The sequence below is a fragment of the Lactuca virosa genome, chromosome 6 (assembly GCF_052849685.1).
Source record: "Lactuca virosa cultivar CGN04683 chromosome 6, Lactuca_virosa_CGN04683_v6, whole genome shotgun sequence".
Lineage (NCBI taxonomy): Eukaryota > Viridiplantae > Streptophyta > Magnoliopsida > Asterales > Asteraceae > Lactuca > Lactuca virosa.
In genome coordinates, this window is record NC_136431.1 from 37,073,545 (window position 1) to 37,092,146 (window position 18,602).

Consider the following 18,602-nt stretch of genomic DNA (forward strand, 5'->3'; position numbering starts at 1 on the left):
ACTTCCAACCCACATAATCCTCGACCCAGACGGTCACTTGGTCCGCCCTCCTTCCTGGCGGGAATGTGAAACTCATCCTAGTTTCATGACTGATTCTGCTCCAGGAGATCTGCATGGTTCTCCCCCACTTCGGTTCGACGAAGTTCTCCTAGCACACAAAGTCTGATGGATTCCTAATCCATCTTTCCTCCTTATGGTCGAACCGCCAACAACATGCACTTACCAAAACTAGTGTTCCATCACTAGCCCATCCCAATGTCCGCACAACTCTCAAAATCCATATAAACACTCCCCGAAATCTCAACAAATCCGACAGCCCCAGACGCTTTCAATGATACAGTACCCAAATTATGAAGTCCTTTATTCCGGTGACAAAGATCATAACCCTCGCGATAAATATATCTCCTTGGCACCTCCATGGACCAACCAAACTCATGTGACTGGCACCACCATCTTCTTGCTACCGCTCCTTCCTAGCAACAATAGTGATTGAATGCAAAAGTTCTTCCACAGACAACCGTCGATCCCACCGGCAAAAGCAAAAAACACTGAACCCTGACATTACTGGAGGACTATCCCGTCGATTCTGACCATAGACCTTCCAAACGATACCCTTGGACTGATCCTGACAAAGAATTGGAACAACAACCGAACACACTGAAACCCGATCGACAAGATACAACCCCTTACTAACCCACTAATGATTCATGGCATGCAAATGGCATATAATAATTCTTGATGATACTACCCAAACAATTAATAGAGAATTAAACCAAAGATAAAGCTTACCCAAACGGATACAAAATTCCAAGCAACATAAATACTGATAACAACCAAGGAGAAAGCAAAAGATAAGATACCCGCAATATCACCTGCTAGAGTCCTGGCCTCCCCTGTCTGACACTACAATGCTCGACTCCTCTCTACTGGGGCTCCTACCCTACCCTCACGACCATCAGTGACCCTCAAAGTAACAGGAGCAGGTGCACTCTGCCCCTCCCTTTAACATCAAACAGTCGGCCTTCTTGTGGCCCACTTGGTTGCAGTGAAAATGTAACGGGCTTTCCCCCCTGAGGACAATCCCTGTTGACATGACCAACCCTGACACACTTGTAGCAGACCATACCCCTAAAACGACAAACCCCATCGTGTAGTTTCCTGCACGTGTTGCACCAACCATGGCCCTGTTGGCCCCTCAATCGCTGATATAAAGTCTTGGGTCTCTTCCCGGGACCCTCCACTATCTGCACCTGATATGGCCCCCTCTTCCCTAGGTGATCCAAATCGATCTCCTGCTCTCGGGCTCTAGAAATCATATCATTCAGGGTCTTACACCCTAATATACTCACAAAATCCCTTATGTCATCCTTTAGCATATCATGATACCTTACCTTCTTCATCTCCTCATCTGCTGCATACCGTGGAACCAATAAAGCACTCTCTCAGAACTTGGCAGTAATCTCTGCCACAGTCTCCGTAGTCTGACGAAAGTCCTGAAACTCCCTCGCCAACTGTTGCACCTTAATCACCGGTGCAAACTCAGCTCTGAACCTGGTCGAAAAATCATCCCATGCCATCGCATCAACAGCATCATCACCCATCTCACGTCCTACCTCCTCCCACCAGTCCCGTGCCCTGTCCTTTAATAGGCAGGAAGCAAATCTGACCTTCGACTCCTCAGGGCAGAAACTTGTCCTGAACGCGTTATCCATATCTGCTAACCACCTCCTACTAGCAATGGGGTCCTTCTCCCCAGAGAACGTGGGAGCTCCACAAGCATGGAACTCATGGAAAGAAAGAGTGCAAGCTCCAATGATATCCATAACCTCAGCACGGAACGCGCCTAAGCGCTCATCCAAAATCTCTAGACTCCCCTCCTAGACCGTACCAAAGATCACAGGAGTATGCTCCAAAATACCGCGGGTAATCTTCGACGAGATGAACTCCCGCATCTACTCGCTCATCGGCTCAGTACTTTCACCTGAGCTGGAACCATAACCTGGACCTCCTCCCTGAGTGCTCATCACCAAACTGAAATACAACATGCAAATAATCAGAACATACTCAAGAATCCTCATCCCCAAGTTTCCTAGATTCTCCAAGACTCTCCCTGATTAAAGTATGGATCCTGTGCTTTTAGTAGTACGGGCCCAACACAATCTTCCACACCTATCTATACTTTACTCAGGTTTCATCGCGAATCCTCTAAGTCACCTTCTCAAACTGGTGCACCCATTGATCGCTAAACAGCGCAACTAAACCCATTGAAGCATTTCCTAGGCTCTACTAGGTTCACGACCTCACCCTGCCCTCAGCTGCTGAAAGGCTCCCACCAATGTCAACTAACTACCTCGTGAATATAGTCACATGCAACAGAGATCAGATAATCCTACGAGCAAAAGACTCAACCCTAGAACGGTTGGACTCAGACAAGAGCTGTGCAACAGGGTAAGATTTATCACTCTGAGATTATTTAACCTGTGCCACATGTGACTTTACTTATTCACTTAGTAGTGGATCCACATCGCTAAGAGTCCCACAAAGCACAAATAAAGCAACATTCAGGCAACGGGTAATCTAACCATCATACACTAATCAAGCCATCATATCCACTTATCTGAAAACCGTACTAGCATGCAATCCTAAATGCTCATACAATCAAGCATATAAAGGCATCTCTCCTATCTTAAAATCTGAGCAGATCCTTATCCCTAATCTAGGATGCAATTCTCATAATCATATCATATAACATAATAAACATGTATATTGGTATTCTAGGAACCACTTACTTGAGCTCGGCCGATTGCATGCATCACACCCCTTTAATAAAACATTTATTTTATGAAAATTTTCACCAAACCCTGAGTTTGAGTTCAGGTACACCCGAGAGTATCCCGAATCCCTCAAACCAAGGCTCTGATACCAACTTGTAACATCCCAACATACAAAGGTAAAAAATTTCATTTTTAAAACAACCAAAACACTCATTTATCATTTACTCAAACCCTTAAAGGTATTTTATAATAAAAACAATTATCAGAGTACAATCCCAAAATCTCAAGATTGCGGAAAATATGGGCTTATGCGCTGTGAGCAAGCTGAGCCCTTCCCTTTCGAACCGGATATACCAGAAACCATAAACAACAACTATAAGCACAAAGCTTAGTGAGTTACCCAAATACCACATACCATACATAACATACGAGTCATACATATCAAACATGCAATAGGAGGTGCTATGTGACAACCATAGTCTTTTCATTATGCCATGAGCCGTATCATGGTCTTTCATTGCCAGTCCGGGGGCCAAAACACTGGGACTTACAGACAAGTGCCAGGAGCCACCTCCTAGTGTTCCATGCAAGCACCATAGAGACAACTAGCATACAATCTACAACTAACTATCTACTTGACTGCTAGGGTCCGAACCTTGGTCTTGCATACTGATTTGGCAGGAGCCACTTCCGGGTCTTTCATACAAATGCCAAGGGTCGCCCTTGGTCTTCCTATATTAAATAAGCCAATGGGAAGACATTGGTGCCTTCGACCCATAGTTCAGTGAGGAGACTCACCTCAAACAACTGAAACACACGAATAAAAATCCGACTGCAGATCCGCTAAAATCAACGTGATATCAAATACAAAAATGACAACCCATTAATAACTAGATCTTGACTCACGCTAAGAGTCCAAATTAGGGTAAAAGACATTTTTACCCTTCCTCTAACTTGGCCCAAGGCCAAAGCCCAAGCCAAGTGTCCAAAAGCCCAAAATCCAAAATAAACATCTAAGGCCCAATTTTCCAAATTCGGCCCAATCCCTTTCATGGGCCTTTTCACAAGAAGTCCAACAAAATATCATAGCCCAACCCAAGAATTATGATGGTCCAAAATGGCCCAAGACAACCAAGCCCACTCAAGCCCAAAACCGAAGCCCAAACAAAATAAATCCACCCTGCTGAGTACGCGGGGCGTACTCAGCCTGTACGCTTAGCGTACCGCATAAACGACTTATACGCGCAACGTATAAACTTGTAAACCCAGTGTACTCACCAACAGGGCCAACTTTTCCATTTAAGCTCTTAACCCATTAAGACTTTGATCCAAACTCATATTTGACTTCTTCAAGGTGGTTAATCACATAATGTTGCACACTTTATGTGCATGCATAGCTAAATGGGGCTCTAGAGCTCAAAAGAACTTAATGAATGACTTAATACATGCATGAGACTAAAACCACCATAAATTTTGCACCTTTATGCCCAAGGAGCCCTCAATATGTCCAGATCTAAAAGGCTAAGCTCCAAAAATGGCATTAACTCCCAATCACCAACCAAAAAGGACCAAAAAGACTAAAGACATGCCAAGAAGTAGATTTAAGAAATGAAATGGAAATGTTTGAACTCTATACCTCACAATCCACCAAAATAAGGTGTTTAAGTTGAATCTCAAAGCTCTCCCCCAAAAAATGAGTCTTCAAGCTTCACCTTACTCCTCTAGACACACAAAACTCTCTACAAGAGCTTCACAAGAGCTCAAAATCACCAAACATAGCTGTGTGTTTGAGCAAGTGTGTTTCTCCGATAGTTTAACCACTTGAAATGAATCAGTAGTATTATCTGTTGTTGCCCTAATCCGCCAGTCACAATTATCCATATAGCAAACAACTTTAAACTTGTCTTTTGTAGATTTTTTTCACTTTATATTGGAAACCTTCACTAACACTTTTCCTTCCTAAATTAAGCTTAAGTTCTTCTTTGTTTTTGAAGAGTTGGAACAACTTAACATGGGAATTATAAATCGTGTGTTGTGGCCTTTTTTCGATTTTTTTTAGCTAATTTGGGCAGTGGTAAAGGATCAGGCATACCCCAATGGGTGGGTTGTGTTTCTTTAGAATCGGAAAATATAATAAGGAAACTTTTCCTGTTGTGCTTTTCGGGGTTGCGGTAAGGGATCAGTTTCCTCTTCTCTATCTTCATGATCATCCCCATCAAATTCAATGTGACTCTGAAAATGTTCCACCGGCTCTCCATGTGGAACTATATTACCATCATCAACCAACATCGTTAGTTTTGCCTCATCATTCGCAGATTCATCAACATCATTAGTAAGGTCATCCAGAACAACAGCCTTACCTTTAGACCTATAATCACCTTCGTGTATAGGGTCCTTGTAAGAAGGAACATGGTTGGTTGTCATAGGTAATAAATTACAAATTTGGTTACTTCCAGCACCGGAAGAACCATTTCCAGAACGATTTTCCCCAGGAAATCGACTAGTACCACTATCCATAACATTATTAACAACAAACAATTGTACTATGTTGGGAGGCATAGTAGTAACATTGAAAATATCTAACATCACTATCGTCAAGAATCTGCATAACTATATTTGATCCAAGACATTGAAAAGATAGACAAATTTGATTTGTGTGTAACCTAGACTTGGAAGCAACCAACATAACTAACCCAACAAAGTTGATATCACTGGTTATATCTACACCAAAGCATGTGCAATCCAGAGTAAGATACTACATACATCTGTCGATATGCTGCCATTGCCGTCTACTAGAAACTGGAACTCGAAAAAAACTCGTATACATACTCATTCCAGAACGTTTTTCGAAAATATCGAACACACAAATATATTAAAAACACAAATGTATTGCGTATTTGGAATAAAAACATAGAAAACCACTAATTCTATCTCTCCGAAACGCCATTCCAGAATGTGCGGCCGTTCTGAACGTCAGTCCTGAATGCATTTTTCCAGTTCGAAAGGTACGGAGTGTTAGATTCCGGACTTAATCCCCACCAACCGGCAACCCCTATGGAACAATATCATAAATACTCCGGAATATCGTGTTCCAAAGCACACCTCCGGAACAAAACATCGTGCTCCGGAACACGATATTCCGGATCAAGTGGTCATTTTTCAAAAAACAATTGTTGGTTACTTTTGTTAAAATGGTTGTTTATAAGGGTTAGATTACTCAATTTCCCTATAAAAAGACATGTCACAAAAATTAATGTTGCAATAAATGGATAAAGCCCACGTTAAGCTACCAAAACTATGGGTGTGTTTAGTTATGGAACATTAGATGTTTATCAATAAAATTATAAAGAAAAATGAAAATTTTGAAAACACGTTTAGCCCCACCCCACCTATCCACCATCATCACTACCGCAATCATCGATCCACCACCACTACTACCACCGACGTCGCCATCACCACCACCACCACCATTGTCGTTGCCATTACCACCACCACCACCACCCTACCCTACCACATCCCTACCCTACAAACACCATTACCATTGTCATCGTCATCGACATCGCCACCACCAGCCCACCCCATCCACCCCTATCGTTTTTTAAAAATGAAAACTAATATAAAAATATACATCTAAATGTAACACCCTAATCTGAGGTACTCCTAAATTTAAACCCTTTAATTCATTTATATTGCACTTGGTCCCAAAGTTCAAGAAATGTATGCAAAAGGGCTTAAAGGGCATTATTGTAATTTGGAGCCTTTAGAGTACGTCATACATACGTGGTGTACACTAAGCATACTAGGGCGTGCCCTTGTACACTGGGCGTACATCAGTGTACGCGGGGCATACTTGTTAAATGAGGAAACCCTACTTTTTAGGGTTTGGATGGTATTTAAGCATCCTTATGGCCTTATTTCCCTTCACCTTAACAACCTCCACCGTATCATTCGTGTGGTAACCCTAGAACCACCTTGTGAAGCCATTTCTATCCTAAAAGTGTGTGTTTGTGTGCTTAGAAGAAGAAGGAAGGAAGCCAAGATTATCTTTGGAGAGTGAAGCACTTTGAATCTAGGATTTACTCTTCATTTGCAACCCTTCAAAGGTATAAAGCTTCCAACTTGATCTTTCAATCATGTAGATTTAGAAATGGGTGTTTTAGTGATTCTTTTTGGTCTCAAATGTCTTATCTTGAGCATGGCATGTTCTTGACGATTTGAATTGTCCTTTCAGACCCTAGGAGGGGTCCTAAGTCATAAAAATGAAGTCCTAATGGTTAGTTTTTCTCCATGCCTTTTGTAGAAGGTATTAATGGATTAACACCTTGAGTTAAGCACTTAATGGGCAAGTAAGGTCATAAACTTGGAAACTTTATGACTCTATAGTGTATTTGAGCCTTGGATCTATAAATATGGACGTAAGTGCTTAAGCCATTAAGCACTTATTGAGATTTGAAGGATGCGAGGGTACGCCCCACGTATTCGGTCAACCACCCCGATGGTGGTCAACTGCGAGGTTTTGGAGTACACTCAGTGTACCTCTAGAGTATGCCCCGCGTATTCGCATTGGGTCAGCCCGGATGAGTTGACTTTGTTAGGTTGACTCAGCTGGGTTGACTCAGTTAACTTAGTGGGTTTAACTAGTTGACTTTGACTTTGACCAAGTATGACCTTGAGGGTATTTTAGGATTTTGATAGAAATTGGTCATTTGGTGGAAATAGGTATCAGTTAGAGAGCTGAGATTCGGATTCGGGACCTTATCAGCTTCTGTTCAGTTTATGAGGTGAGTTTTCCTCACTGTACTTGCGGGTCGAAGGCACCAATGTCGGCCCTTTGGATTGATATCCTGTTATGCATGCTATTGCGATGTAGTGATCTGTTGGATCGGTATCCTGATATATAAGATGTTGTTATGCTTAGTGATCAGTTGATCTGTCTGTTGTCTGTTGGCTGACTATATGTTTATATTTTATGTATATATGCACATATTTGGTTGGTGGTTGAGGCTTTACTACTCTGTGCGCGAGCCAACAGACCTAGGGCATTCCAACTGATGGTTGAGTGGGCCCGAGGGTATTCCATCCCGAGGATGACAGGACCCGTTGTGTATTGGCATTCCAACCCGATGGTTGATGGGCCTGGGGTATTCCAACCCGATGGTTAACTAGACCCATAGTGTATTGGCATTCAAACCCGATGGTTGAGGGACATAGGGTATTCCAACCCGATGGTTGATCGGACCCGGCATCCTGTTATTGTATATATGTTATTTGGTTATGTGTTGGTATTTTGGGGGAAACTCACTAAGCGTTGTCTTACAGTTTTGGGTTATGTTTCAGGTACTTCTAATGACCGAGGGAAGGCGAAGGCATGACCGTAAACATCCTCATGTTTTGGATTTATTATTTTGGGAACTCTGATGTTGAAATGCTTTTGAAACTATGTTGGTAAATAGTTTGTGAATTTGGTTGGTTTTAAAAAGTTTAAATTTATCATGATTTTTATGAGTGTTACAAGTTGGTATCAGAGCCTTGGTTTGAGTGAATTGGAGGAACACTCGTGTGAATCCAGTCTCAAACTAAGGAAAAGATTTTAAAAAAATGATTTTCAAATTGTTTTCAAATTAATAAAAGAGGATGCGATGTGTACGATCAGTCGGAGCCAGTAAGTAGACCCCAAATTACTACACTATTATTTGATTTTGTGATATGATAGAACACATGCTAGTGATAGACTAGGGATCTTCAGGAATTGCAAGATAATTGCCTGATTATTTGATGCCTGATAGCCTAGGGTTCTTCCTTATATGAAATTGACATCATTATTGAAGTTTCTTAGTGTATGCATCATGGTTATACATAACTAAGATTCTATAGCCTGAGAATTGTTTGATTTGACCATATTTCCTGTTCTTGTTTGATGAAGGGCTTAGGGTAGAATCAAATATTCGACTGTCTATAGGGTCCAGTGTTATGTGTGATTAGCATACACGAGTCTTGCATGGTTGGTGGAAGTTTCATGGATGAGTTGTGTGGGCTCAGCCGACCAGTTTCGTGATGTTTAGCCTTCCTGTAGGGAGTGAGGATTGAGTGTATGTGTATGCTAGTGTGTATTGTTAGGTTTGTTGTGTTGATCTTTGAGACAAATACGGGTTGGTGTGGAAGGTAGTATGGGCCCGTACTAGTGAAAGCACAAACCTGTATGCGTGATAGGGAAGTTACAACCCATAGGTCTTTGTTGGGAGTTGATTCCCATGGTTTGATATCTGTGTTATATGATAGGTGATGACACGTCGTTTCGAGGCAGGATCCAGATAGGGATAGGGAGCTGGCAGTCAGGATGGGCCAGCTGTATCCGAGGATAGGATTAGGGAGATTCTTCAGGAGGAGGTTGTTGCTCACTTTCGAGCACAATTTCTGGAGATGTTTGGGTCTATAAAGACCGCCATGGTGGAGTATTTTGATAAGCGTTATGCTGCTTTGTTTGAGGTTGCTTGTAATGCCCGGTTCCCGGTATGCATTTTAAATAAGAATTATTCGTTTTTGCAAGGGGACTCGACGAGTTCGAGGCCCAAACTCGTCGAGTAGGAACGAAATATTGTTGGATGCGGGACTTGAAGTCTACTTGACAATTCGAGGAGCCTCGACTCGACGAGTAGGACTGCCAGAGTGAAACCCTAATTTTTAAGGTTTGCACCCTATTTAAAGACCTTAACACCCCATTTTGGCCTCCCTCATCGCCTCCCTTAGTCCAGAAAATCCTAATTTGAAACCTTAACCCATTGTGAGTGTTCTTGAGCCATTGTTGTGTGTTCTTGGTGATTTTAAAGCTTGAGAAGGAAGAGGAAGCTTGGGGGATCAAGAGGAAACAAGTAGATCCAGATTTTTTGCTCCATTTCCAGTTCATCTGAGGTATAAAGTCTATACCTTGACTATTCATTTACTAGATCTCTTCATGGAGTATTTTAGGGCTTTAAGGAACCATTTTTGGAACCATTCATGGATGCAAGCATGTTTGGGATTAAGACTTCAGATCCAGGGTCTTTGAGGGACTCCATGGGATAAAGGTGCCAACTTTATGGCCATGGGAGTCCCATGCATTATAAGAACCACTTTTAGAGCCTTTTTGAGCTAAACAACTCATGCATGAACGTAAAGTTTGTAACTTTATGTCTTATATCGACCCTAGAAGGCCAGATCTATGTTTTGGATGCATTCAGCCCGACTAAAATCGGCTGTATGGAATTAGACTTTGGGGAACTCGACGAGTCGTTCTTAGGACTCGGCGAGTTGGGTCATGGTACCCCAACCTTTTCTGTTACTAAGCAAACTTGTTGAGTCTAGAAGATGACTCAGCGAGTAGGACGTGTTTATGGACTTAAAGATCAAAGAACTCGACGAGTCCAAGGATGAAATCGGTGAGTTGATGAGCAAAATGTCCCAACATATATGAAGAGGAACTCGACGAGTTCAAGAATGAACTCGGTGAGTTGCGAGTGAAATGCCCTGATTTATATGAAGGGGAACTCGACGAGTTCATGGAAGGACTCGAAGAGTTAGGTCGCGAGTTCGAGATTCTCTGGATCATGGAAATCGACGAGTTGACGGACCAACTCAGCGAGTTGAGTCAACCAGAAGGTTGACTTGGACCGGAAGGTTGACTTTGACCAGAGTGTTGACCTTTGACTTGACCATTGACCATAGTTGACCCTTAAAGGGGTTATAAGTTTGAAAGAGTAATTAAAAGAGATGTTATGTGTAGGAGTTTGAGGAGAGTTGATCCCAGCACCGAGGATAGTTCAGCTACTTCACGACATTGAGGTGAGTTACCTTCCAGTAGAAGTAGGTCTAAGGCCACAATGTCGGCCCACTAGTAGGAGATGTCTGTTAGATGATTGTCTTTGTGATAATTGTCTGGTATACCACTATCTGTTATGCTTTATGTGCTAGTATGTTATGTTTTGGTATGATAGTGGTAGGGGGTGAAATAGTCCCCAGTTACCGGTTGAAAGATACCGAAGGGGAGGCCAGCACCCAGATATGCTAGGCAGTATATGATACATGTATGTATGCTAGGGTATTATGTGGTAGTAGTAGGGGTAAAATAGTCCTAGTATCCGGTTGAAAGAGACCGAATGGGTAGGCCAGCACCCAGATATGCTAGGCAGTTACCGGTTGAAAGAGACCGAAGGGGTAGGTCGGGCACCCGGATATGCCTGACAGTATGTTATTGTATGGTATGTGATATAACGGGGGAAATCACTAAGCTTTGTGTTTACGGTTTACAGTTTTGGTTTCAGGTACCTCTTCTTCGAAGGGGAAGGAGCCGGCATGACTGCAGCGCATCACACACATGATTTTCCGCACATGAGATTTTCGGGATTTATACTATGAAATTGTTACTATATTATGACATGCTTTTGAGACATATGATCTATGGCTTTGATAAATAACTTGATGATGTTTCTTTAAATTGTTTTTATGAATTGCTATATCAAAAATAAAATTTTTGGTCATGATTTTTGGGATGTTACACTGTTGCTGTTACAGCCACCGCAACCGTCGCCGCTGCTGTAGTTGGTGCTAGGAGAGTCTTCTAGTATCGGAACTTCGATAATACGAAGCCCCCAATGTTTGATAGATTTCAGGACCCGATCATAGCCATGGGGTGGCTGTCTGACATTGAGGGGTGTTTCTTCACTTGCTCTTGCCCAACTCACCAGGAGGTCAAGTGCGCTCTGAACCTTCTGAGGTTCAGAGCGAAGGATTGGTGGAGACTTGTTACCAGCTCATATTTTCCTGATCAGAGGACTTTAGTGACTTGGGAGCAGTTCTCGGAGATGTTCCATTCTAGATATCTACCGCTGGTGGAGCGTGAGAGGTTGGCCCAGGAGTACTTGGATTTGAGTCAGGGGATGGAGTCGGTGACAGAGATCACCAAGATGTTCACAAAGAGGGCCATGTTTTGTTTTGAGTTTGCTGCTTATGAGCAAGCTCAGATGACCCGTTACTTGAGCATGCTCAAGACATATATCAGGCAGTTTGTATCCACACAGCGTTATGGTTCATTGCTGGAGTTGCAGGAGGCCGCCAGACGGCGTGAGATTAAGATAGAGCTCCAGACGGGAGAGCAGAGACCGGCCCCAGCATAGTCGCAACCTGCACCAATAAAGGTTAATGGAGCATAAATTCCAAACTAAATTAGTATTAGAACTATGAATGTTGTGAAGGGAATGAAACTTTTTCTTTGACTTGCCTATAGAAGGGCATTTATGAATCTTAGGATTGAGAATGATATACTTGGGAAGAAACATGCAGTCCTTGATGACATGAAAAACCATGATTGATTGTTTCCATCTTTGATTGTACTTTGTGGCCAAACAATGGCTAAATCGGTTATTAATCCTAATAGTAAGTAAGACATAAGCATTCTTGTAATGATGTCAACAAGATCGTGGTAGTTTTTTATATGAAAATGAGTAGAATGTGAAACGATTCTACTGTGTGGTAATCACAAATATATGACTATAATCGGTAGTTTCATTTATTTAATTGACCATCTTTTTAATCTTTTAACAAAATCATCACCTATAAATGGGTCAGTATGAACGAATTTTTACTAACAAAATGCTGAAAAAATGACTTTTGTACTTTTTTTTTGCATAATGGGATCATCATTTACCAAATTATGAACTTTTTGCATTATAATTGCAAAAATATGACTATATTTTTACTTTTAGCATTTCTTATGGTGGAGACCATTTATAAATCAATTTTGTAAATCATAATTGATATATTGCAAAATTTGTGTTCATTTCATTAAAAAGACAAATAGATGGTCAATTTGTTAAATGACAGGTCATATTTGTGATTATCCATCAGATCATAGAGATAAAGACTAAGGAAAGTTTGATGATATAGCCCTCCGTCTCTTTGTAGGAGAGTGTGAAGATAAACAATCTAACCTTATACTCTTTTTGGTAGATGCAATGGTCCTACTATCTCACACGGATAGAGATAGTTGGGCCTTAGCTTGTCTTTGGTAGAGACAATTGTATCTTTTTATGAGCATTGATATCATAATAAGCAAGTATGAGATATATGAGTACCAGGGACATAAATCCAAGACAAACAAAGAAAATCGTGGAAACCGTCATTCTATAAAACCAACAACCATCTGTTACCATAACACACATAACCCTAGAACATTTGGAGCACTAAAAGCATCAGAAGCAACAAGTTTCCACCCTGATAATTCCTCATTTATATGAGTTTAAGCTTCATATAACTCCTCATAATGAACCAAATCGCAATGAATTATTCTCAAAACTATAACAAGAACCACATCCACAAGAAATGTAATCACCATTAACGAATTCATAATCCAAAACCAGTGAACCTCTGCACCTTCTATTTTCAAATAAGCATCCCATCTCGAAGGGCACTTTATATCAATCAAAAATAATGGAAACTTTGTAAGTGTACGCTACTGAACGACCTTATGTCACAATCATGGTGATAGAAACACGATCATATTTTATTTATTTTGAGCATGTCGTTCCAAGCATATTTTAGTCACGATGCGGGAAAAAAAGGTCATTTGACGACCAAGCTTAATAAAAATCCACTAATTTTTATATATACTTCTTCTACCTTTCTAAACACAAATTAAAAATATTATATCATGATCAACAATGAATAACAATTAAGCCAAACTATCATCGGATCAAACAAATTTTGTATTAAATATCAACTAATAAAGTAAGTTCTCTAAACAAGAAATTCCTTCTACATCGTCTTAGATATTTACTTTTCACTAAATACATTCATTAGATTTTGTCATAATCACAAGTCTTACATATAAAGAATGTTTTCACATGTTTCTAGTCAATCTCTACTATGAACATGAAAACCATGTAAGTACCATAAATAAAAGGGATGAACCTTAATGCATAAATATTATCCATTTCAGCTTATGGACTGGCTGACTTAAAAAAAGATTTGTGATTTTAAAAGAACATTAAAACTAATTATATTGCTTAAAACTTTCATACTTACCCCGTATTTCCAATCTTTTAAAATGATGAATTGGTTCATAAGAATGGTTTAATAAGCATGAGGTTATTTATTTTGAATGATGACAAAAACATGTTGTAATTGGAAAAATATGGGCTTATTGACAAATTTAGAGCTCACAAAAGATAGAACTATAAATAATACATATTACGTGTGTTATATTCTTTATTCTTGAATATAAATCATTCTTATATTACGAACTTTGTTTGTAAGAATAAAAAAACAAAAAAGATGTGAGAATGATATAAATCACTTACTATTTTTAGTAATTAAAAATATGAAAAGAAGTTGCCGGTCCTTATGTTAGGAAGTCTTTCTCATTTTCTTATAAAATGATTTAAAAAAAATAACTGCTATCGAATAAAGCAACTGCCATAAATTCATATTTCTATTATGTTATCTGTTGATTAGTGAAAATACATGTTAGGGTTTTATATGTATTCCATTGCTTTAAATAATACAAGAGTATAAAAAATATACATAAAGGACCCTATACTATACAAATATAATAATTAACACTCCCCCTCAATTTGAGCGGGATGTTCATGGACGTTTAAACTGTTCCGAAAATCAATGAACAACTGTGTAGGTAGTCCTTTAGTAAAGATATCAGCAAATTGATGAGCATATGGAACATTTAACACACGAACCTGACCAATGACAACGCGTTCCCTAACAAAATGTAAATCTATTTCCACATGTTTGGTTCTTTGATGCTGAACCGGGTCTTGACTTTGATACCATGTTGATTAGTGAAAATACCCGTTAGGGTTTTACATGTATTCCATTGCTTTAAATAATACAAGAGTGTAAAAAATATACATAAAGGATCCTATACTATACAAATATAATAATTAACATTACCAAAATCTTAATAAAATTTGAACCTATTTAGAAAATCCCACCACATTCCGATGATATATTTCGATAAAAATGACATTAATATAAAAAGAGGAAAATAAACTTAAATATCATTGAACAATCTAAATGATTAAACTTTATCCAAAAATTGACCCCTAAATAATCTATTAATTCAAAATAAAGATGTAAAAAAACAAAAAAAGGAAAAAAAAAACGAATATGATTTGACGGCAAAATTTAAGAACAAAAACAATTGATTTATATTAGTTGGATGACGTTCCACCATCGTTTAAGGTCATTGGGATTGAGATGATTCGATTTCCAATTTTTTCCCATGTTGGCGTCGTTCCCACCTTCTCTTTGATTTTAAATTTTCAATGATTGTCTTCTTTATTCACAACGTAATTAAACATGTAGCCATCTACGATATAAAACAAAAAATCAAAATGTTTGAGGAACTTTTGATGGATGTGTTGGAAATCATACATTCCTTTAACCCACTTGCTAACCTGTAACTATCGACTCTCATGTGATTTACAAAACAACCAAGAAATATGGACAAGTTATTGGGTTTTCTCACTGCGATATTACTTTCAAGAAGGAAAACAAAAGACAAAAGACAAAAGACAAGTTATTGGGTTTTCTCACTCCTATATTACATACAAAAACAAAAGACAAACTAACCTATTTATAGACTACAAAACAAACCTAAATATTAGGTGCATGTGCTTCCTATGAAGGTGGCAACTAAGCCCCATTATTCTCCTTCAAACTTCGCCAACATATCACCAATTCAGCAACCAAATAAATATGCGTAAAGTACTAACATGTGACCCATTAACATAACCTAATCAACGTAATTTATTCTAGCATTCGGTGAACCACTGACCCGTAACCAAAATCCCGACTTGACCCATCACGATTACCCAACATTCACCCCCTTAATCTTGATGATCTTGATCTTCCTTCTCTTGTTATAATCTTGTTCAAACTTCTTTCTGTCTCAGGCTTCTTTTAACGCCAAAACATGATCAACCTTACTGATTGGTTCATCTTCCTGCTTGTTTTCTTGCTTTATTTCTTATGTCTTATGAATGCTACTTGTTGTGATTTTGCTGCTACTTGATGTGATGTATGCTGCTACTTGCTACAAAATTCTGGTTTGCTACTTGCTACAAGCCTCTTGCTTGCTATCTTGCTTTTCTTGTGATCACCAAAGCATGTTCAACCTTGCTACTTGCTTTTCTTTTCTTGCTACTTCTTTCTTCTTCCTACTTGCTTTCTTGCTTACGATTCTTACTACTTGCTTCTTCTTTCTTACCTCCTAACAAACAACAAACTTCTGTTACTGTATCTTTCTTCCTCTTGACCTGATTACATAGGGTTGTAATTAGCCATTTCTTTCTTGCTACGAACCAGGTTCATACATGGTGCTCTGCTACTAACTATTGGAAATTAGCCTTTCCTTTAATCTACTCGCAAACCTGTAACTATAGACTCTCATGTAATTTACACAACAACCAATAAATATAGACAAGTTATTGGGTTTTCTCACTGCTAGATTACTTCCGAGAAGGAAAACTAATTACACACAAAAACAAAAGACAAACTAACCTATTTATAGACGACAAAACAAACCTAAATACTAGGTGCATGTGCTTCCTATGAAAGTGGCAACTAAACCCCATTATTCTCCTTCACACTTGGTCAACATATGACCAATTCAACAACGAAATAAATATGGGTAATATACTAACATGTGACCCATTAACATAACCTAATCAACCTAATTTATTCCAGCAGTCGGTGACCCACTGACCCGTAACCAAAATCCCGACTTGACCCATCAAGATTACCCAACAGGATGAGCCATCAACGGTCCCCATATTGTCCAGGGTCATTTTGAGTATTTTCCAAAAAAATTTAATATCTTTTGATAAACTAACATCATGACTGATGTTACGTGGTTGAACTTCGAATCCACCACCATTTAGCCTTTGGTGTTTGTTTCATTGCCACGTCTGATTAATTCAACACTATCACCAGTCCCAATGACACTACAACGTTGTTGTGTTCATATTTATGATCTAAATATGTAAATTTCAAATGATTGAAGACATAGTAAATGTATTTAACTTTGATTCTGATGGGATAACGAGTGCATCAGAGAAAGTATCCATCATTTTTAGTGTACCGAATTGCAGGAAGATTATCGAGATTCAAGTTAACATGATACATTTCGTCGATTCTTAATTTCTTTCAAAGTCTTGAATTTACCACTTGATAAAGGATTTGATTTGCATAAAACTATCTCACTCTAGTTCTTGAACATATTAAACCTGTAAGGTAAGTTTTCGTTTGGATCTCCCATTTGAAGCTCACCAATGTTTTCGGCTCTATATTTTATGCCTTCAAGAGTCCTTACGGAAGGATAGAGAGTAATACTAATATGGAATCTATGTATCTATTGAGGTAAGTGAATTGACTTTTGCATATAATCGATCACCCACGTCGTATTTATGAATTATGAAATCTATATCGATATCAAAACCAATATCTTGAATTCATTGATAAACCACATGGAGGATCACCGAATGCAGATCTGTAAAAAGATGTGAAGTTACCTTATGATCTGAAGTGGAGTGTTGTAAGTAGATATAGGAATAAAGTGTCGTCGACATGGGGAAATGTATTTATATCTATGCATTTTGAGGGTAGTAGGGAACCACTTTCTAATTTCTTCACGTGTGGTGGTTGCGTTTTAGGAAGTAGGAACCCCACAAAACGGTGTAATAATTTAATATTGAAATATAAATAGTTTTATTTTATATTAATATGATTTTGTCTACACGACTTTTCTAAGTTCTTAACATATGATTTTGTCGTATATATTTAAAAGGAAAACTAACAGAGCGACACCTATAAATCATAAATATGTACGTGAATAAAACAAGCTTATACATAAGTTTTTATGCACTTGAATCCTGCTCTACAATTGTTTGGATATGCATAATTATGATTTAGTTGTAAATTTGCAGTCGTTAACTACATAACATGGAATGAATATGACTTTCACTAATTAAAATTTTAGGACAAACAATAAAATTTTATGAAATATCTAAGTTACATCAATAAAATTGATTCTTTTGATACCAAAGGGCATATAGTTTAGCGGTATTAATAGTTGATCGATAGGTGCCGCTCAGCCAAATGTTTGAGAGTTGAAGGCTCGCTGGAGACGAAAGATGTAGATTTAAGAATAGAACAGTGGATGTGTGCGTTAGGTATTATTATTATTATTATTACATCTTAACAAAATTTAACGGCTATATTTCTCACATGTGCAGAAATGTTCAACATAAGACTCATTCTTAACTAAGAAACGATTTCACCAAGCTTAAGACCCGAAAATACCAAGTCAAAACAACGTGTTGATACTTATTCAAGAGGATCATGGAAATATCGGACTTGTAGTTACTTAGACTAGACTATAAATACACATGTACTATGCACACTACACACGACTAGACTTACTGCAACATTTGTATTCGTATACTTACCTTCATTTGTGTAACTCACATTTCAATCAATATAATTAAACAAGGCAGGTACTTATTATCACCTCCTAACATTTTGTGCCAGAGATCCTAACAAGGATCAAAGGCTTTCCTTGTAAACCACTTGTGCGATTTTGTTCTCAATTCAATACTTATTTCAACTAGAACACCACATCCTCTCATACAATTTGATTGAATAACACTTTATTGATTTTTGACCAAAAACATTTGGCGCCCACTGTGGGGCCATGGTGTTTGTAATCCTCAAAAATCATGTCTACACAGTCGACCCTTTCTTCTTCCTCTGTTCCTTCTATTCCTTCGGAAAATCTTCCAC

The 18,602-nt window shown here is 38.8% G+C and overlaps 1 pseudogene; it reads right to left on the reverse strand.

Annotated features, from left to right (window-relative positions):
* Window positions 1-15,918: 15,918 nt before the first annotated feature.
* LOC145121447 (transmembrane 9 superfamily member 11-like) lies at window positions 15,919-18,274 on the reverse strand (annotated as a pseudogene).
* Window positions 18,275-18,602: the final 328 nt, after the last annotated feature.